We start from the raw sequence: 21,671 nt of genomic DNA on the forward strand, positions 1-21,671 counted from the left end.
GACAAACCAACAAAATCTCATGTCCTACCCAATATTCCAAGTACTTATGACGTTCAATAGAACTATCTATACGTTATTATTAGGAAATGCTCTAGTCAAATTATAAATTTTGTAACAAATAAACATTTTTTTTGCTTTAGCCTCACACATAAGGTGACATTTTAGAATATTAATTATCATCTATTTTCAGCACCCTGCAATAATGACATTCCTTTGTTCTTCCTCATGCCAAAACATTTTTAAAATTTTGTTCATTGTACATTTCATTATTGTTATACACTCTAGGAATTCCCAGATTATACCATCTCAATCTTTAACATCTCTCTTTCTTTCTGATTTCATTTATGCCCCCAGCCCTCCTCCCTCTGTCATTCTCACATGCAGCTTCATTTAGTGTTTTAACATAATTGTATTACAGTTAGGTAGTATTGTGCTGTCCATTTCTGGGTTTTTGTATCTAGTCCTGTTGCACAGTCTGTATCCCTTCAGCTCCAATTACCCAGTATCTTACCCTATTTCTATCTGTTGGTGATCTCTGTTACCAATGACATATTCCAAGTTTATTCACTAATGTCAGTTCCTATCAGTGAGACCATACAGTATTTGTCCTTTAGTTTTTGGCTAGTTTCTCTCAGCATAATATTCTCAAGGTCCATCCATGTTGTTACATACTTCGTAAGTTTGTTCTGTCTTAAAGCTGCATAATATTCCATCATATGTATATACCACAGTTTGTTTAGCCACTCGTCAGTTGATGAACATTTTGGCTGTTTCCATCTCTTTGCAATTGTAAATAATGGTGCTATAAACATTGGTGTGCAAGTGTCCGTTTGTGTCTTTGCCCTTAAGTTCTCTGAGTAGATACCTAGCGGTGGTATTGTTGGGTCATATGGCAATTCTATATTCAGCTTTTTGAGGAACCGCCAAACTGCCTTCCACAGCGGTTGCACCATTTGACATTCCCACCAACAGTAGATAAGTGTGCCTCTTTCTCCACATCCTCTCCAGCACTTGTCATTTTCTGTTTTGTTGGTAATGGCCATTGTGGGTGTGAGATGATATCTCATTGTGGTTTTGATTTGCATTTCTCCAATGGCCAGGGACGTTGAGCATCTCTTCATGTGCCTTTTGGCCATTTGTATTTCCTCTTCTGATAGGTGTCTGTTCAAGTCTTTTTCCCATTTTGTAATTGGGTTGGCTGTCTTTTTGTTGTTGAGTTGAACAATCTCTTTATAAATTCTGGATACTAGACCTTTATCTGATATGTCGTTTCCAAATATTGTCTCCCATTGTGTAGGCTGTCTTTTTTACTTTCCTGATGAAGTTCTTTGATGCACAAAAATGTTTAATTTTGAGGAGTTCCCATTTCTTTCTTTCTTCAGTGCTCTTGCTTTAGGTGTAAGGTCTATAAAACCACCTCCAATTATAAGATTTATAAGATATCTCCCTACATTTTCCTCTAACTGTTTTATGGTCTTAGACCTAATGTTTAGGTCTTTGATCCATTTTGAGTTAACTTTTGTATAGGATGTGAGTTATGGGTCCTCTTTCATTCTTTTGCATATGGATATCCAGTTCTCTAGGCACCATTTATTTATTTATTTATTTTTATTAATTAACGGAAATAAGAAAAAAAAGAAATTAACCCAACATTTAGAAATCATACCATTCTACATATGCAATCAGTAATTCTTAACATCATCACATAGATGCATGATCATTATTTCTTAGTACATTTGCATCGATTTAGAAGAACTAGCAACACAACAGAAAAAGATATAGAATGTTAATATAGAGAAAAAAATAAAAGTAATAATAATAGTAAAAACAAACAAAAAAAACACACACAAAAAACAACCAGACAGACAAAAACAAACAAAAAACAAAACAACAACAACAACAAAAAAAAAACCTATAGCTCAGATGCAGCTTCATTCAGTGTTTTAACATGATTACTTTACAATTAGGTATTATTGTGTTGTCCATTTTAGAGTTTTTGTATCTAGTCCTGCTGCACAGTCTGTATCCCTTCAGCTCCAGTTATCCATTATCTTACCCTGTTTCTAACTCCTGCTGGACTATGTTACCAATGACATATTCCAAGTTTATTCTCGAATGTCGGTTCACATCAGTGGGACCATACAGTATTTGTCTTTTAGTTTTTGGCTAGACTCACTCAGCATAATGTTCTCTAGGTCCATCCATGTTATTACATGCTTCATAAGTTTATCCTGTCTTAAAGCTGCATAATATTCCATCGTATGTATATACTACAGTTTGTTTAGCCACTCGTCTGTTGATGGACATTTTGGCTGTTTCCATCTCTTTGCAATTGTAAATAACGCTGCTATGAACATTGGTGTGCAAATGTCCGTTTGTGTCTTTGCCCTTAAGTCCTTTGAGTAGATTCCCAGCAATGGTATTGCTGGGTCGTATGGCAATTCTATATTCAGCTTTTTGAGGAACCGCCAAACTGCCTTCCACAGTGGTTGCACCATTTGACATTCCCACCAACAGTGGATAAGTGTGCCTCTTTCTCCACATCCTCTCCAGCACTTGCCATTTTCTGTTTTGTTGATAATGGCCATTCTGGTGGGTGTGAGATGATATCTCCTTGTGGTTTTGATTTGCATTTCTCTAATGGCCAGGGACATTGAGCATCTCTTCATGTGCCTTTTGGCCATTTGTATTTCCTCTTCTGATAGGTGTCTGTTCAAGTCTTTTTCCCATTTTGTAATTGGGTTGGCTGTCTTTTTGTTGTTGAGTTGAACAATCTCTTTATAAATTCTGGATACTAGACCTTTATCTGATATGTCGTTTCCAAATATTGTCTCCCATTGTGTAGGCTGTCTTTCTACTTTCTTGATGAAGTTCATTGATGCACAAAAGTGTTTAATTTTGAGGAGCTCCTATTTATTTATTTCCTTCTTCAGTGCTCTTGCTTTAGGTTTAAGGTCCATAAAACGGCCTCCAATTGTAAGTTTCATAAGATATCTCCCAACATTTTCCTCTAACTGTTTTATGGTCTTAGACCTAATGTTTAGATCTTTAATCCATTTTGAGTTAACTTTTGTATAGGGTGTGAGATATGGGTCCTCTTTCATTCTTTTGCATATGGATATCCAGTTCTCTAGGCACCATTTATTGAAGAGACTGTTCTGTCCCAGGTCAGTGGGCTTGACTGCCTTATCAAAGATCAAATGTCCATAGATGAGAGGGTCTATATCTGAGCACTCTATTCGATTCCATTGGTCGATATATCTATCTTTATGCCAATACCATGCTGTTTTGACCACTGTGGCTTCATAATATGCCTTAAAGTCAGGCAGCGCGAGACCTCCAGCTTCGTTTTTTTTCCTCAAGATGTTTTTAGCAATTCGGGGCACCCTGCCCTTCCAGATAAATTTGCTTATTGGTTTTTCTGTTTCTGAAAAGTAAGTTGTTGGGATTTTGATTGGTATTGCATTGAATCTGTAAATCAGTTTAGGTAGAATTGACATCTTAATTATATTTAGTCTTCCAATCCATGAATATGGTATGCCCTTGCATCTATTTAGGTCTTCTGTGATTTCTTTTAACAGTTTCTTGTAGTTTTCTTTGTACAGATGTTTTGTCTCTTTAGTTAAATTTATTCCTATGTATTTTATTCTTTTAGTTGCAATTGTAAATGGAATTCATTTCTTGATTTCCCCCGCAGCTTGTTCATTACTAGTGTATAGAAACACTACAGATTTTTGAATGTTGATCTTGTAACCTGCCACTTTGCTGTATTCGTTTATTAACTCTAGTAGTTTTGCTGTGGATTTTTCAGGGTTTTCGACATATAGTATCATATCATCTGTAAACAGTGAGAGTTTTACTTCTTCCTTTCCAATTTTGATGCCTTGTATTTCTTTTTCTTGTCTAATTGCTCTGGCTAGAACTTCCAACACAATGTTGAATAAAGTGATGATGGTGGACATCCTTGTCTTGTTCCTGATCTTAGGGGGAAAGTTTTCAGTTTTTCCCCATTGAGGACGATATTAGCTGTGGGTTTTTCATATATTCCCTTTATCATTTTAAGGAAATTCCCTTGTGTTCCTATCCTTTGAAGTGTTTTCAACAGGAAAGAATGTTGAATTTTGTCAAATGCCTTCTCTGCATCAATTGAGATGATCATATGATTTTTCTGCTCTGATTTGTTGATATGGTGTGTTACATTAATTGATTTTCTTATGTTGAGCCATCCTTGCATACCTGGGATGAATCCTACTTGGTCATGATGTATAATTCTTTTAATGTGTTGCTGGATTCGATTTGCTAGAAGTTTGTTGAGGAATTTGCATCTGTATTCATTAGAGAGATTCGTCTGTAGGTTTTTTTTTTTTTTATATCTTTGGTTTTGGTATGAGGGTGATGTTGGCTTCATAGAATGAATTAGGTAGCTTTCCCTCCACTTCAGTTTTTTTGAAGAGTTTGAGCAGGGTTGGTACTAATTCTTTGTGGAATGTTTGGTAGAATTCACATGTGGAGCTGTCTGGAGATATTTACTGATTTCTCTTGTAATTTCTTCCTTGATCCACTGGTTGTTTAAGAGTGTGTTGTTGAGCCTCCACATATTTGTGAATTTTCTGGTCCTCTGCCTATTATTGATTTCCAACTTCATTCCTTTATGATCTGAGAAAGTGTTGTGTGTGATTTCAATCTTTTTAAATTTGTTGAGACTTGCTTTGTGACCCAGCATATGGTCTATCTTTGAGAATGATCCATGAGCACTTGAGAAAAAGGCGTATCCTACTGTTGTGGGGTGTAATGTCCTATAAATGCCTATTAAGTCTAGCTCATTTATTATAATATTCACATTCTCTGTTTCTTTATTGATCCTCTGTCTAGATGTTCTGTCCATTGATGAGAGTGGGGAGTTGAAGTCTCCAACTATTGTGGTAGATGTGTCTATTTCCCTTTTCAGTGTTCGCAGTGTTTGTCTCACATATTTTGGAGCATTCTGGTTCGGTGCATAAATATTTATGATTGTTATGTCTTCTTGTTTAATTGTTCCTTTTATTAGTAGATAGTGTCCTTCTTTGTCTCTTTTAACTGTTTTACATTTGAAGTCTAATTTGTTGGATATTAGTTTAGCTACTCCTGCTCTTTTCTAGTTGTTATTTGCCTGGAATATCTTTCCCCAACTTTTCACTTTCAACCTGTGTTTATCTTTGGGTCTAAGATGTGTTTCCTGTAGACAGCATATACATGTGTCCTGTTTTTTAATCCATTCTGCCAGTCTATGTCTTTTGATTGGGGAGTTCAATCCATTAACATTTAGTGTCATTACTGTGTGGGTAGTACTTTCTTCTACCATTTTGCCTTTTGTATTTATATGTCATATCTAATTTTCCTTTTTTCTACATTCTTCTCCACACCTCTCTCTTCTGTCTTTTCGTATCTGTCTCTAGTGCTCCCTTTAATATTTCTTGCAGAGCTTGTCTCTTGGTCACAAATTCTCTCAGTGATTTGTTATCTGAAAATGTTATCTGAAAATGTTTTTAATTTCTCCCTCATTTTGAAGGAAAGTTTTGCTGGATATAGAATTCTTGGTTGGCAGTTTTTCTCTTTTAGTAATTTAAATATATCATCTCACTGTCTTCTCGCCTCCATGGTTTCTGCTGAGAAATCTACACATAGTCTTATTGGGTTTCCCTTGTATGTCATGGATTGCTTTTCTCTTGCTGTTTTCAAGATCCTCTCTTTCTCTTTGACCTGTGACATTTTGACTAGTAAGTATCTTGGAGAACGTCTGTTTGGACGTATTCTCTTTGGGGTGCGCTGCACTTCTTGGATCTGTCATTTTAGGTCTCATAAGTTTTGGGAAATTTTCAGTGATAATTTCTTCCATTAGTTTTTCTCCTCTTTTTCCCTTCTCTTCTCCTTCTGGGACACCCACAGCACGTATATTTGTGTGCTTCTTATTATCATTCAATTCCCTAAGCCCTTGCTCATAGTTTTCCATTCTTTTCCCTATGGTTTCTGTTTCTTTTTGGATTTTAGATGTTCCATCCTCCAGTTCACTAAGCCTAACCTCTGTCTCTTGAAATCTACCATTGTAGGTTTCCATTGTTTTTTTCATCTTGTCTACTGTACCTTTCATTCCCATAAATTCTGTGATTTGTTTTTTCAGACTTTCCATTTCTTCTTTTTGTTCATTCCTCCTTCATGTCCTCCCTCAATTCATTGATTTGGTTTTTGATGATGTTTTCCATGTCTGTTCGTATATTCTGAATTAATTGTTTCTGCTCCTGTATCTCATTTGAACTATTGGTTTGTTCCTTTGACTGGGCCATATCTTCAATTTTCCTGGTGTGATTTGTTATTTTTCCTGGTGTCTAGACATTTAATTACCTTAATTAGTTTATTCTGGTGATTGTTTTCACTTATCTTACCTAGGGTTTTCTTGCTAGATGAGTTTGTTGTCGATCTGTTCTTTGACCTTCATTTCAGCTTTTTCTGAATTTTATTTAACAGAGGATAGTTTTTCAGTTCCATTTTTCTTGTTTCTTGTCCTGCTTGTAAGGTGCCTTTTCCGTCCCCACCGTTAGGAGGGTCTATATAGGTAATATAGACTCCAGCCAGGTTTTCCCAGACTAAACTGGATTCCTGTCAGGGGGAAGGAGTCACGTTCGTCAGTTTTCCCTGAGCGTGAGACCCAGCAGGTTGAAAGACTTTCCTGTGAAGTCTCTGGGCTCTGTTTTTCTTATCCTGCCCAGTATGTGGCGCTTGTTTGCCTGTGGGTCCCACCAGCAAAAGATGTTGTTGCACCTTTAAGTTTGGAAGGCTCTCCCTGCTGGGGGTGTGGTGGACCCTGTGGTTTCTGTTTCTTGTAGGAGAGGTTGTAGGCTGGTTTTAATGGCTTCAAATTGCTGAGCCCTGGGTTCTGAATTCCTGAGAGAGGGATTCCACCTTAGTTGGGCTTCGCCCCTCCCCTGGGGAAGGCACAGGCGGGAGACAGCCCTGAAAGCAGTCCGTTTCTGCCTATGCCTGTGGCAGTTGCAGCCTGTGTAGTCCCGCCGCTGAATCCAGAGGCAGCCAAGCCTCCATAGAGACGGCCACGAAAACCTCCGTTTCGTCCCCTTTCCTGTTTTTCGGTTAGCCCAATAAACGACCTCTGCCTTGACCAGGTTCTCCTGGTTGGGAGCCTATTTTTAGTAGTCAGAATTTGTTAATTAATGCCAGAATTGGTGTTTGGTTGGACTCAGTCCCTGCTACTGTTAGAGTGTCTTTCCTTTCCCTCTGGGAAGCTGCCTGTCGGGGAGGGGTGCTGGGCGCCGGCCACCGTGGCTTCGGGAACTCACTGTTCTGGGGAGACTTGCAGCCGGTCCAGCTGGTCCAGACTGGGGTATGTTGTGTGTTTGGTCACTGTTGTGGCTCCGGGAGGTGTTCTGTACTGTTTTTGGTTATTTAGTAGTTGTTCTGGAGGACGAAGTAAAACGTGCACCTTGCTAAGCCGCCATCTTGCCCCCTCCTCCTTTTGACAAGTTTTTGATAATAACATTTTTATATCTCAAAATATAGTTTGAAAAAAACCATTTTAGAGTTGTTTAATTCTTTGAATAATCAAAAATGAGTTTTAATTTTAATCCTAGTAAGTTTAAAATACATACTAAAAATAGTTTAATGGATTGGTACTTAATACATATGGTACTCTTTCTGTATAATTTTGCCTTATTTTAGGTAGGATTAGGCTCAGCAGTGAGTGGCAGGAACCCAGCATAACAGTGGCTTGAAAAAGATAGTAGTTTACTTTCTTTTGTGTAAATTAGGTTATCCTGAGGTGGTGTGATACTCAGCTTTCACTTCCTTCAACGTGTACCTTTTTGTTTTTGGTCAGGGTAGCTTCTGCAGTTCTAGCCATCAGTTCTGCTTTCTTACCAGCAGGAATGGGGAAAGGTGGGCACATTCCCATCCTCTGAGGATACTTCCCAGAAGTTGCACATATCAGTCCTGTTTATGTCCCTTCAATTATAGCTGAATCACAGGGTGATAGATAGCTGCAAGGAAAGCTAGAAAATGTAGTTTTTCCTGGAGATGGCTGTGTACCTAGTCAGAGAGCAGGAATTCTATTATTTTGAAAGAAGGAAAATAATCAGTATTGCAGTACATCTGGCAATCTGTGGTATAAATTTCAAAGGATAATTTATTAGCACATTTGCTAATTTGTCCTTCAATATTGTTTCTCAGAATACCATATAACTACAATGAATTCAAAATTCAGTATAGAATTTTCACTAAGCTTTTTCTTGATGAGTGGTAGCTTCAAATTTTAATCACTAGGTAAATATTTTAATAATACAAATTAATTTCCTTTTGATTTGAATATTCTGATCTTAATAGCATATCTGTCCTGTATATTTTCTTCATGTGATTCATTATTATAGGAATATTTACTGAAATTTCCTGTTTTTATACATTAAGCATACATATGATTAAAGACTTCTTAGAAACATTTAATTCTTTCAATTTGTAAACTAGTAAATTGTGCAAATACCTTGTTGCTATTATTCTGATATTGAGAAAATGCTGTTTTAAAAAATATTTTATTAATATTCCTTAAGAAATTTATAGAACATTTGTATGCTTTAATGCTTCATTTGTTATGCCTTAGCACCTTTATTTTCTTAGCTTAGTAAGAATTTTAGGGTCTTCATGGAATCCTTAAGCAATTTTGACACTATAAAAATCTTTAATAACTTGGATTTGAAAGAACCTGTAATTTTCCCAGTAATAAACAATGTCTTTTCTTCTCAGGTAGACTTTTAGTTTTGCAAGTTAAAGCACAGTTGTATGATATAATTGTCATAAGTAAATTTACTTTAAATGTTATTTATAAATTATTTCTGTTAATGTAACCCCAAAGTTATGAATGTCTTATAAAGTTATAGTGTCCAAGGATTTCATAAAATCCTGTATTAAGAAATTGGTCATGGCAGTTGCCATTTTACAAAGGCACTTGTCAGGGGTACAGAGAGGGAGGCATTCTTACCTTTTATACTCTTACATATTTTATCATATATAACATTACCTAATTAAAGTAAATATATAGTAAAAGCCTGTGAGTTTTAATTTTTAGAGGCTTGCCATTATCTTTTTATTATATACTTTCATGAAATGTAAATTTGATTTTTGTTTTAAATAGGGCTTACAAAATGACCAAGACACAGATTGTACCCTTGATGAATTTTCTTACTAGTAGTACTGGTAAGACATGTACACAACTGAATATTAAGTAGAAGGAAGTGGTCAGTTCCTCAAGAGATGATGGTACTGTGGAATAAGAAAGCAAATTAGACTCTCCGGCTGGGGGCATTTGGGAAGATTTGTTTAGGGAGTGGTTCTTAATCTGTATTTTGAAGGATTGGCAGGATTTGGACATGTAGTAAATTGCTAAGAGGATTTTAGGTAGGAAATTGCATGGAGCAAAGGCATAGAGGCTGGAAAGTGTGGGAAATGGTGAGTTTTATTTTATTCTTCTATGATGAGGATAATTAATTGTATTTCAATCCCCCCCGTTTTTTTAGTTTAATTTTTAAAATTTTTTCTGTAGCAGATATAGGCAGACATAGTTCTTTAGACTCAGACAATTTATATTGGAAACTGTTGCTGTGAGCTGTTTAAGCCAAATCGTAAGAGCAGTTTGGAGGAGTCCTTCAGACTTATTGTCAAAGGAAAACCAGCTGGTTTGGCTGGTCTAATAGAGCACTGGAAAGACAGGTGGGGTCTTAGCATGGGGAGATTTAATACCAGGGTAAGACTTTATTTGATAGCTTCATACTTTCAAATTAAACACTACTTATAATATGAAAATTCTATGCATATATAAACACATGTGCACGCTATCCATAGTATCCTGAATTTGGTTTTGTTATTTAATATATCAAGCACCTATTTTTCAAATCAATACCTGTAATTATGTCTCATGTTTTTTCTTGAGATGTTTGCATATTAAGATATTGTGTGGATGATACATACTTTAATTTCTTAATTTCATAATAATGGACACTTAAATTCGTTAATTTTTTTAATATACTATGTTTTTGCTCTACTTTTGTACATGTATGTCTTTAGGATGAATTCTTAGAAGTGGAATTGCACAATCAATGAATATATGCATTTTAGCTTTGAAAGCTGTCAACAAATTGCACTCTAAGATGTGCCGGGTGTATAAGGTTTTGATTTGCTTCTCTTCTCACTAACTCTGGATGTTATGAAATCTGATAGGTGAAAAATTGTAGTATTATTTTAATTTGTATTTCTTTGATTATGAGTGAAGTTGAGGTTTTTTTAATATCAGAATTAAAACACTTTTTGTGAACTCTCAATAATTTTATATAGAATATTTCCTTCTGAGTATGATTTATTTTTTATTTGAAACATTTTTAATAGTTTTTGAGATATATAATTTGCATACCATAAGATTTACCCTTTTAAAGTATACAATTTAGTTATTTTAAAATTGAGTGGTAGCCATTGCTTTATTATTTGAGGTAAATAACAATTAGATTGAGGACCAGGTCTTTTCTTTCGCTCTAAAATAATCAGCACATTAGGCCCAAAATATAAAATGGGAAAGTGCAACTTTTCCTGTTGTTTTTCAAGTCTGTAGACCTCTCTTACCTGAGAGTGCACTTAGGCGATCTGGGTTCTGAAATGGAATGATGCATGACAACTGCTTTGGAATCTCAGTGCTTTGGGACGCAGTTTCTTTTAAATAACTTGTAGTTGAAACTGATTTCCAACTGCTACATATGATACAAATTTTCAGTTTTTTTCTTCAAGTGCTTTAAACTTGAAATGAGAAGTGGAAAGGCTTTTGAGGTAAAAATATTTTTAAAATTTAGTAAATGTTTTAAGTTAGTAAGTTAGTTTTTTTTAGAAGCGTGATTGAACTCCTTTGTAGTTACTTTTGGTTGTTTTTTTATTTCAGAGATTCCTTAATAATTCTAATAGAGTGTGTATATGTGTGTGATGAGGATAAGTTGTGTCACTTGAAGAACCTCAATGATCTGGCCTATGCATGTTTCTGTTTTGATTAACACAGATAGTTTAGTGTGGAGAAAACCGAACCAGTAATTTGTTTGACTGGTATTGGTGAGTAAACTATTTTTGTCCTCTGGCATTGGTTCCCATCTAAGAGGGTCCTCTGGCAGCTCCTGTCAATTGGCCAATGACAGTTTACAGAATGGCAGCTCCTGTTACAGACTAAGTTTGGGACCCTCATATGTATTGTTGTGCCACTTGGGAAAAGATGCCAGCAGAAGCCGGTAGTAGATGATTTTATATTGATTTTGTTAGAACCAAATGTATCATCCCCTTTCCTTTTGATTTTATAAAGTAATATTAAGACATTTTGTTTTCTATTTTTTTCTTAATAAAGGATCCTGCATTTTAACCCCCTCATCTTCCATTATTTTTCCATATTTTTATGCTGTTTGTTTGGAAAATTATTTTTTGTTTGGTTTTAGTCATTTAAATTAAAATATCTCTTTTCCCTCTTGACATTCCTTTTCTTGTTTCCATTTTTTTCACGTCTTTGAGTTTATTCCTACCTTAATGTCCTTATGTTTTTGCTTTGTAGTTTTGATTAAAGTGGATTTTTTCTTGGGCTTTTAATTAGATTTTCTTGTCCTTTAGATCTTTGTAGGGAGTTACAAGATGATGCTGACAGACACTTGGGTCAGTGGCATGATTACTTAGAATGAGACTAATGTGAACATTATGTGACTCTAATACAGCATTTAGCTTAGCATATGGATGTTTCCTTTTCCACTGGTAGGCTGTTTACTGACTTAGAGGCATTTTCCTAAAAAATAAAATAAAATTCTTATGTAATATGTGTATTCAAGTCAAGGTGAGATATGAGCACTGGGTGACTTGTAGGGTAATGGTGTATATAACTCCAGAAACTATTTTGGTAAGACATGTAATGCTGATTTGATTGGAAAGAATAACGGGGTCTTTTAAGCAGACTGTGCATATATTGTATAATTCATGTGTTTTCTTGCTTCACTAAAATTTACTTAACCATTATAGCCTATAGCATTATACTTAAGTTTGATATGCCTCCTAGTGAGTGTGAGAAGACTTGAATTCTGGTCCAACCTTTACCATGGACTTTAAGTATGAGTAAGTACCCTTCTTCCTTAGCTTTCATATGGGGACAGTCATATAAAAACTGAAATGATATGGAAAAAATAGTTGTGGAAATAACTTTGAAGATATAAAAATACTCTACAAATCTGAAATATTTTATCCTATTCTTAATAAGGAACTTAGTGCTATAGCAGCCCCTCCACCCTTACTTGATCTAAAGCAATATTTATCCTTTCTAATGTTGTATAGAAAAAGCCATCCTTTTCTTTACACATTTCATATATATGCAGATGTTTGTTCTGAACATTTTTATGCAGATATTACTTAAATAGTGCTTACCAATTTTTAGGTATGGTAGAGAACTCTTGTTTTGTTCTTAGGTGTTCTAGTTTGCAAACTGCTGGAATGGGATATACCAGAAATGGATTGACTTTTAAGAAGAGGAATTTATCAAGTTGCAAGTTTACATGTTCCAAGGTTGTAAAAATGTCCAAATAAAGCAAGGCTATAGAAATGTCCAATCTAAGGCATCCAGGGAAAGGCATCCAGGAAGGCCAGTGACCTTTAGGGTTTCTTTCTCATCTGGAGAGATACTTGGTGAACGTGGCAATGTCTGCTAGCTTTCTCTCCAGGCTTCTCATTTAATGACGCTCCCTGGGGGCATTTTCCTTCTTCATCTCCAAAGATCTCTGGCTCTGTGGGCTCTAAAGCCTTTTCCAAAATAGTTCCCTCTTAAAGAGCTCCAGTAAGCAACCCCACTTTGAATTGCTGGAAGCACAGCTCCATGGAAACCATCTAATCAAAAGTTACCACCCACAATTGGGTGGGTCACATCTCCATGGGAACAGTCAAAAAGCTCCCACCCAGCAATTTTGAATGGCGATTAAAGGCCGTGGCTTTTCTGGGATATACCAGAGATTCAAACCAGCACAGGTTTTTTTCCTTTAAAACTTTTAAATTTTATGACAAAAGACATCAAAAAGGCATTTTGTGAGAGTGAATATTGCCTTGCTTTTTTCTTCTCTTTTAATAAAATCAGCAATTTTCAATCCTAGAAATCTGTTAAAACATTGTTCATGGAAAAATATACTGGGAATGGTATAGATAGGTGGTTGTTTGAGTTAGGAGTGGGATCAGGTAGCGATTTTTCTTACCTCCTCAGTCACAAACCCAGGACCCTTTATTCTAAAAATATAGAAAATGCTGAAGTTAGCTTGTAGCCCCTGAAATGATTTAAGATGCCTTCTCTTTCCCACCTCCAGCTTATTTTATTCTAAAAATTCAGGAAGGAAGCTCTGAAGTGTTTTTGTTTTCTAGGAATCAAAGATTAATTTGTGACAAAAACAGTTGATAATGGGTCCTCTTTTTTAGAAACACACAGCACAAACTCTTTTGAATGGGGGGGGGGAATTTCTTTGATTAAGTGACTTTCCATAACGTACTCATAAAATTTGTTTTCTTATATTTGGTTTGGATAGTTGGGTGTAGTTTCTCTTAAAAATCAAGTTCTATAAGAAATTGCTATATTTTCATCACTCCCCTAGAGAAATACTGGTACTGACAAATTCTTTGCATCTCCACTGTCTGGTTTGCTTAGATCTTGCCCTTCTTGTAGTTTGTTAGAATGTCAGATTATCAGCCTTGCTAATATGGGGCTGTCTTGGAAATCCAAGGCGTCTTTTGAGCGTTATCGAAAGACTGTAGAAATGGAAATTTTAAGGTTGCAAAATGTTGCATAGTACCACAAGCTGTTGATGATTTAAATCACTGTGGTGATTTATGATCCTTGGAAATTTAAGCCTTTGAATATAGCTGCCATCAAGGTGGGTCTCAGCCCCATTTATGCATCTCTCCACAGTGATTCACCCTAAGTTCCCAGTATAAAAATAGACTTGTGCTTCTTTGATGCCGTTCTCCCTTGCCTGCCTTTCACAGCTTCTTTAAACCTTCTTAAAGTTGAGAAAAAAATACTTGTTTGTAAGACAGCACTAAAAAGAAACTAACATCTGGGGGAAATGACAGAGAATTGAATGTTGCTGGTGTACCATGGAGAGGGGCATTTACCTATTGAGGTCATCTGTAACACTTGTTTCATTTAGAAAACTCTCATGACACTGAGATGGCATAGCGATATTTTTTAGATTTGATTCCATTTTAGACATGGTGACAATCATTTATCTTCTTTTAGGTGGTGATGAACTATATGTGTACTTTTAACACTGTGTCAGATCACTGTGGGATCCACATACAAAGTTGATTGGTAGAGGACCTTAGCCTCCTTGCTCATGGTGTTAGACTCAAAAAGGGAATGTGGCCATTTGATGTAATTATGGCAGAAGACATGTTTGTATTACATTGAATTAGAGGTCAATATTTGAAATTTTCTGTTTCAGTGGATATTATAAGAGGGTTCTGTAAAAATAATGGATTCCTATGAAATTAGCCAAATAAATAGTTAACATATTTCAGAGATGTATTAAATCTGCTGTATTTGAGACTGCCTAGTTTCTGTTATGAATTACTGAACTGACCTTTGTGTTTACATGCATAGAAAAAGTTACACACTCAGCATACTTTGAATTATAAACTTAATGGGTTACGAAGAGATATCATGGACTTCATTAAGTGAAGAAGGCACCCTTCTAATTTCTCTTACTTGGTGAAGCTTTTCCTTTTCTGTTAATGATAAATTCTGTGAGATGATTGTTCTAGGATTTTAAAGATGATATACTGTATTTGTCCTTAAACAGTTTCTGTCAAGGTTTTTTTTTAATATGTAAATACTACATATTACTACATATTTTGTTTTGGTCGATTTTTAGAGAATTATAGGCCTGAAAGTAATGTCTTTTTTTTTTTCTCAAATACAGTATACACTCTTTTCTTTTCCTATGGTTCTAGTGGGTACCCAGAGTTGTGTGTTTAATTTGCAAAAAAGAGTTTTCAGAAGACCCATTCTTCCCATGTACCTATACTAATTGTGAAAAACAAAGCACAGTCCTGTTTTTCTGCAAGTTTAAACTAGGTGATTTAACAAGTGAAACTTGAAACTATTGTTATAGAAATGATCTGGAATATCAGTCTACATCTCCTGTGAGACATACTCATCTAAATCTTCTTTTCTTTGGGCAGTGGCCATTATAAGGGAGTAACTAAGTGATAACACTGGGTTTGTCCACTCAGTAATTAAAAAAAATTTTTTTTTTTTGCTGTGGTAACATATATACAGCATAAAATTTTCCATTTCCACCACTTTCAAGTATGCAAATAGGTGATATTAATTAAATTTATGATGTTATGCTCCCATCACCACTATCAATTACCAAAATTTTTCTGTCCCCCCAAACAGAAACTACACTTATTAAGCATTAACTTCCCATTCCCCCTCCCCAATGCCCTAGGTAATCTTTACCTACTTTCTGTTTTTATGAATTTGTGTAATCTAGTTATTTCATATTAGTGGAATCATACAATATCTGTCTTTTTCTGTTTGGCTTATTTTATTCAACATGATATCTTCAAGGTTCATCCACATTGTAGCATGTATCAAAACTTCAGGCAATAATTTTTTTTGGTGTCCCTTGTGAGGCACTGTGGATACAAAGATGAGTAAGACATGTCCCTGCCCTACCATAGTTTGTGACCAAAACAGGGTAACGTACTTGATTAAACAGACTTGCCTTTTTGTTCCTAGGCAAGATCTATAATATAAGTAGATACATCATGTTATGTGTTAGCCCAGAGAGTGTGAGACATACATATCCCCGGACATTGGTGTAGCACTTAAGGAGTTAAAACAACAGACAGACGTCCTTACTTGTTAATCAACAGATAGTTTATTTAAAGTCCAACTTTAGGTAGCTAGCTACATTTATTGTGGATTTGTAGCCTGATGTAACTTGGGTGGAATAAATGTGTAGAGTTTCTAGGGAGTAGAGTAAATCTTCCTCTTGGAAGAAATTGGTCACCCTAATCCTGTATTATACGGACATGAAATACCTTTCTATATTTCTGTTGACTTTTAAGAACATTCTTTTAGAGCTTATGTAGAAATAATTTTGCTCAGTTTTCCTGAGCCCCTTCTTTGGAAAAATAATTATTTCCAAATTAAAAGGAGAGAGCCCTACACCAGAAGGATTTAACTTTGTCCTTGAGTGTTTCCACTGCTTTGTGAACTTGTGAACATTTTTTTTGTGCATACATGATACAAATAAAGTGCTGATCTGATTAACATTTTTCTTCTTTTTAGGGGGTTGTGGTGGTGCAAGATTTAGTCTTTGAATTCATTCTCCTTGCCAAACTTCCTCCCTAAGTGACAAGTAGTGTTTGACCTTTTTTCTTTCTGGAAAATGGCTTACTTAGTTTTCAGAAAAAATTAAGTTATCTCTGTGTGCAGGATTTAAAACATTTAAAATTAAATTCATTAGCATGTTCTTTTTAACAACATAAAAGTTACAGTGGGGTTTTATTAATTAAACTCTAAGCTGTTAGTCATACCTAATACCTCCTTATTTCTGTTACTGGTGTTAAATCCATTCATTAACCCAATAGATTTATTGCATTACTTATATGGATTATGATGTATTATTTACCAAATAATACAGAAGGTGCTGGACAGACTTGCAGTAGGTGATGTTTGACCACGTTAGGAATGAATATCTTTTTTCTTTTGTTTAGTTTTTTTGAAGGGAGGGTCCTTTAATTATCTTGTAATATCAATATATATGCTTCTTCCTATTCAAAAGAGCGATTTAGACCAGTTCTAATCTTGGTGCTTAACCCTGTCATTACAGAGAGAAACAGTTGGCACTGAACGCTGCTTTGCTTAATTTTCTGCCCAGGATCTGTCAGCCAGCCAGCAGATATTGAGTGTGTTTTCTAAGTTTGATGTTGACAGAAATTGGGATATGGAATAAATAAAAGTTACCATATTTAGTCTCACAACTTAGGAGGCAGGGCCTCCAAGAGTACAACATTTAGAGATTTTAGAACAAAAGTGGGATATAACCAAATATTTAATCATTTCACATAAAAAATAACTATAAGCAGAATTCAAATTAACTAGAGGCTATTGTGGTTAAAGAAATCGACTAAGGATTCATAAAGAAGATGAGTGGACCCTTGAAGAATTGATACTGCTTGAATAGGCGACTGGGAGAGTAGGTTAGGATAGTCTAAGCATGAGTCAGCCTGAGGCAAGGAAGAGATTGCTAGGTAGGGGGTCAGGTAGAGAGCCTAGTTGGCTTAGAGAATCTGTAGGGAGCGAGAGACTGAGAGTTGTTAGATAGATCCAGTGATAGAAGCTTGGAATGCTGAGCACAGAGAGTTACTGCTGGGTTTTGAAAGGAATCCGGGGAAAGGTAATAAAGTAGTAAGGCAGCTGTGACTGTGGAGGTAAGTTTGCCTTAGGACTTTTGGTCCTAAATTTGTGACGTGGGCATAAGAAGTGCTCTGGGCTGTCCTTGTAAAGAGTGCTCTGCATGCTAGTGTGGTGTGTTAAATATACTTTCTGATTCTGACCCTTCTGGATTGACTGAAGGAAGGAGGAACAGGCACAGGATCAAATGGACTTTTTGAAACCTCAGCAGTTGTTAAAGGATCACTGAGTGCTTTTATTCAGTATCATATTTTATAAAAAAATAAATTTTACCAAAAAATGCTTCCACTCAAATATAGACATTATTTTGTGTTTTTTTAATAATCATAAATCATAATGTATATATGGTTCAGTCCCATCTCTTCTCTTGCTGTTCACCCCAAACACTCACTTTGTTTTCTACCTGTCTCTTTTCTCCCATTTTCTTCTGTCTCTTTCCTTCTTCCCTTCTTCCTACCTCTTTTTTCTTCAGGTCTCCCTTTAGCATAAGTTCACTTTTGTTAAAACTTTCACTAAAGCTTTTCTTCAGGCAGGGTCAGATTGCGTGCAGTGTTCTTCCCTGGCCCCTGCACAGCCCCATGACATCTCTTACTACACTGTCTTGCCAGCTCACTCGACTGGCCTCTGCTGCCCTCTGAGCTCAAAATGTACAGGGACAAGTCTCGTTTGCTATTGAGTCCACATCTGCCAGGGGATATCAGGCAGTGCTGTGTGGTCTGTAAATATTTGTGCAGTGCAAATGTTCGACTTTTTTGTGGTCATAATTATAGTTTTAAACTTATCTTCTTAACACTTTTCTGCTTCTTGGCCTCGTTATTATTATTATTATGGTTGTGTTATATTATTTAATATACGATTCCTTATTTCCCTCTTATGGGGCTTTTAGTTTTACAAAAAACTTTCTATTTTGAAATAATCTCGAACTTATAGGACAGTTGCAGAAATAATACAAACCCCATACAGATAACTCCAGAATACCCCTATCCTTCCATATACCCAGATCTACCATTTAATGGGGATTCCAGATACTCAGATTCACCTTTTATTTTGCCACCTTTGCCATATCATTATATCGATGTATCTATTTTCTGAACATTTGAGGCCAGGTTGCATACATCATATTCCTTGAACGCATGATACTTCCATGTACATTTGCAGTGAACAGAGAATTCACTTACGCAGCCACCTTAAGTGCAGTTATGAAATTCAAGAATTTTAACATTGAATTAAAGGTTATATTCTATATTCCAATTTTTCTTATGTCCCCGTTATGTCCTTTTGAGCTTATTCTCCTCCATTCTTAGATCTCATCCACTGTCATGCATTGCATTTAATTGTCATTATCTCTTTAGATTATCTTCCCTTTTTTTAAAATTGTGGAAATATTTATACAGTTTAAATCTTTCCATCTTAACCTGTCTCAAGCACTCCATGCAGTCAGATTAATCACATACATGATGTTGCAGTACCCTCATTATTATTCATCACTAGAATTTTCCCTTCACCCCAAACAGAAACCCTATACTCATTTTGCATTACTTCCCATTGCTTCTGTCCCCCCAGTAACCTGAAATCTACTTTCTGTCTGAGTTTGCATATTCACTGGTATTTTCCTTATGGTTACAATGTAACCATAAATCTACTTTCCGTCTCTGAGTTTGCATATTCACTGTTATTTTCTTTATGGTTACAATGGGGCTTAAATTTAACATCCTGGCCGCCCACCGTGGCTCAGTGGCAGAGTTCTTGCCTGCCATGCCCGAGACCCGAGTTTGATTCCTGGTGCCTGCCCATGCAAAAAAAAAAAAAAAAAAAAAAAAAAATTTAACATCCTTAATTTCTAGCAGTCTGGTTTACTTTAGTAGCAGCTTAACTTCAATAGTATACATAGACTATGTTCTTTTACCCATCTGTTCCCCCACCTTTATGTAGCTTTTGTCATAATATATATAAAATTATGTATTTATATGTTATGAATTCCAAACCATTGATTTATCATTACATTTTATGCATTTGCCTTTTAGATGCTGTGGGAAGTAAAAAGTGGAGTTACAAATAAAAATATATTAGTATTATTATACTGGTATTTATACTTACCTGTCTTATATTTACTGTAGACCTTTGTTTCTTCATGTGGCTTTAGTCAATTTTCTAGTTGCTTTCCTTTTAACCTTCAGAACTTCCTTTAGCATCTCTTTCAGGGCTAGTCTAGCGGTGAATTCCCTCAGCTTTTTTTTATCTGGGAATGTCAAAATTCCTCATTCATTTTTGAAAGAAAGGTTTACCAATGCAGAATTCTATATGTTTGCCAATATAAATATAGTTGGCAATTTTTGCTTTCAGCACTCTAAATATGTTATCCTACTGCCTTACTTCTGTTCTCGTTTCAGATTAAGCAAAACATAATGAGGCAACTGTGATGCTTAAACAAGGGAACAGACACTGATGGGGGTATATGGGAGGTACTGTGTGATGGTTAGGTTCTGGTGTCAGCTTGGCCAAATGATTATGCCAGTTGTTTGGTCAGGCAAGCACTGGCCTGACCATTGCTGCAAGGTATTTTGTGGCTGGCTGATTAAATCATCAGCCAGTTAATTGCACCTATGGCCAATTACATTTGTGATGAACTAAGTAAGGCGAGCCTCCCACATTGAGATAATCCAATCAGTTGAAGGCTTTAAGGGAGAAGAGAGACTCTTTCACTGCTTCTTCAGCCAGCGAGCCTCTCCTCTGGAGTTCGTCCAGATCCTTCATTAGAGCCACTTCACAGCCTGCCCTAAGGATTTTCAACTCTCATTCCCACAGTTGCATGAGACACCTTTATAAACCTCATATTTATGGATCTCTTCTGTTGGTTCTGTTTTTCTAGTGAACGCTGAGTAACACATACTGTTTTAAGTAGGGTATTTTGGGAAGGTTTGTCTGAGGAAGTGATGTTTTAGCAAGGCATTGAACAGAGTAAGGATTTAGCCATGGAAGATCTGGGAATAGAGTATTCCAGGCAGAAGGAACACTAAGTGTAAAGGTTGCAAGGTGGATGCATGTTGGTATGGTCAAAGGACTGCAGAATAGCTTGAGGAGAGCAGGAGGAGGTGAGGTCTGAATGAGGCAGGGACTTAGTTGGATGGTCTTGGCAAACCCTGGCCGTGCCTCTTCCTTTTATTATAAATGTGATGTGATGTCATTTGAGGATTTTGATTAGGGCTGCAGGATCTGATTTCCTTTTTAAAAAGCCCCCTTCTGGCTGCTGTGAAAAAGTTAGACTGGTGACGGAGTGGAAGTGGGTAGACCAACTAGTTACGAGGCTACTGCAGTAGAGGTGAGAGATGATAGGGCTTGGGTTAGCATAGTAACTGAAGAGTTGGTGAGAAGTGGCTAGGTTTGAGATTTGGTGAAAAGACGTATCCTGAGAGCTGAAAGTCTTACCCTAGTTAAAAAACAGCTCAGCGCAAACTGATGTTGAACATTAGTAGCATTCAAAATGCCTTTCTTAAAGAATTCGATAGGTTCCTTATCCTTGAAATTCCTGAACTGGTGAAGTGGGGAAAGGCACTGGGAAAGGCAGGGACTGGGGCTTCTTCCTTTATTAATCCATTTGCTTATGGAACCGGAAACAATAGATGAGCAAATTCTCTTTGGTAGTGGTCACTTTTGTAACATAAAAGGTTTATCTGAAGAATATATGCTTAGATGAATAATATGCTGAATTCTGTTTAGTGTGATTATGTTAAACTAGTCCTGTTTAGTGTTAACTGTGAAATACGTTGCAGCAAAATAAGGAATGCAATAGGTACCTTTCTGCTGTTACCAAAATCCGTTAGCTAAGTTTTGCTGTGCTTGAATGCCTTTCATTGTTACGCTTTGTGGTTCATACTTAAGCTGTAGATGTAAATGACAGCCATTTGACAACAGTTCCTCAAGGCCTTACACAGAATAATGTATTTTGAGTAGACATCTGTTTACTGCATAGTAATGATAGATGCTAGACAGATTATGGTTTGCTTTGGTTCACCTCCCCTACTTTGGATAGTATTTTGGCTAGGAAGAGAAAAGTATATGGTGATGTTCTTGAGCTTTGTAAAAACTACAATGACTATGTGAGTGCTTCGCTCTGATGGCAACTTTTTTTTCTTTTAATTGCTTTAGCTATAGAGAAATGTTTGCTCAGCCC

At 36.1% G+C, this 21,671-nt stretch overlaps 1 protein-coding gene and 2 pseudogenes across 2 annotated transcripts in view; 2 read left to right on the plus strand and 1 right to left on the minus strand.

Moving 5' to 3' along the window:
- Positions 1-14,249, minus strand: part of LOC143658701 (cathepsin Z-like) — a 31,050-nt pseudogene extending 16,801 nt beyond the window's left edge.
- The window catches only part of RERE (arginine-glutamic acid dipeptide repeats), a 636,739-nt gene that overhangs the window by 21,963 nt on the left and 593,105 nt on the right, over positions 1-21,671 (plus strand). The gene's annotated exons all lie outside the window — the stretch shown is intronic.
- LOC143674975 (coiled-coil-helix-coiled-coil-helix domain-containing protein 2 pseudogene) overlaps positions 1-21,671 on the plus strand; it is a 52,247-nt pseudogene that overhangs the window by 21,431 nt on the left and 9,145 nt on the right. The window contains exon 1 of the transcript XR_013171301.1: positions 1-10,848. This exon is cut by the window's left edge and continues 21,431 nt beyond it. The product of XR_013171301.1 is annotated as a coiled-coil-helix-coiled-coil-helix domain-containing protein 2 pseudogene (transcript). The remainder of the gene's footprint in view (positions 10,849-21,671) is intronic.

This window comes from Tamandua tetradactyla, chromosome 2 (assembly GCF_023851605.1).
Source record: "Tamandua tetradactyla isolate mTamTet1 chromosome 2, mTamTet1.pri, whole genome shotgun sequence".
Taxonomy (NCBI): domain Eukaryota; kingdom Metazoa; phylum Chordata; class Mammalia; order Pilosa; family Myrmecophagidae; genus Tamandua; species Tamandua tetradactyla.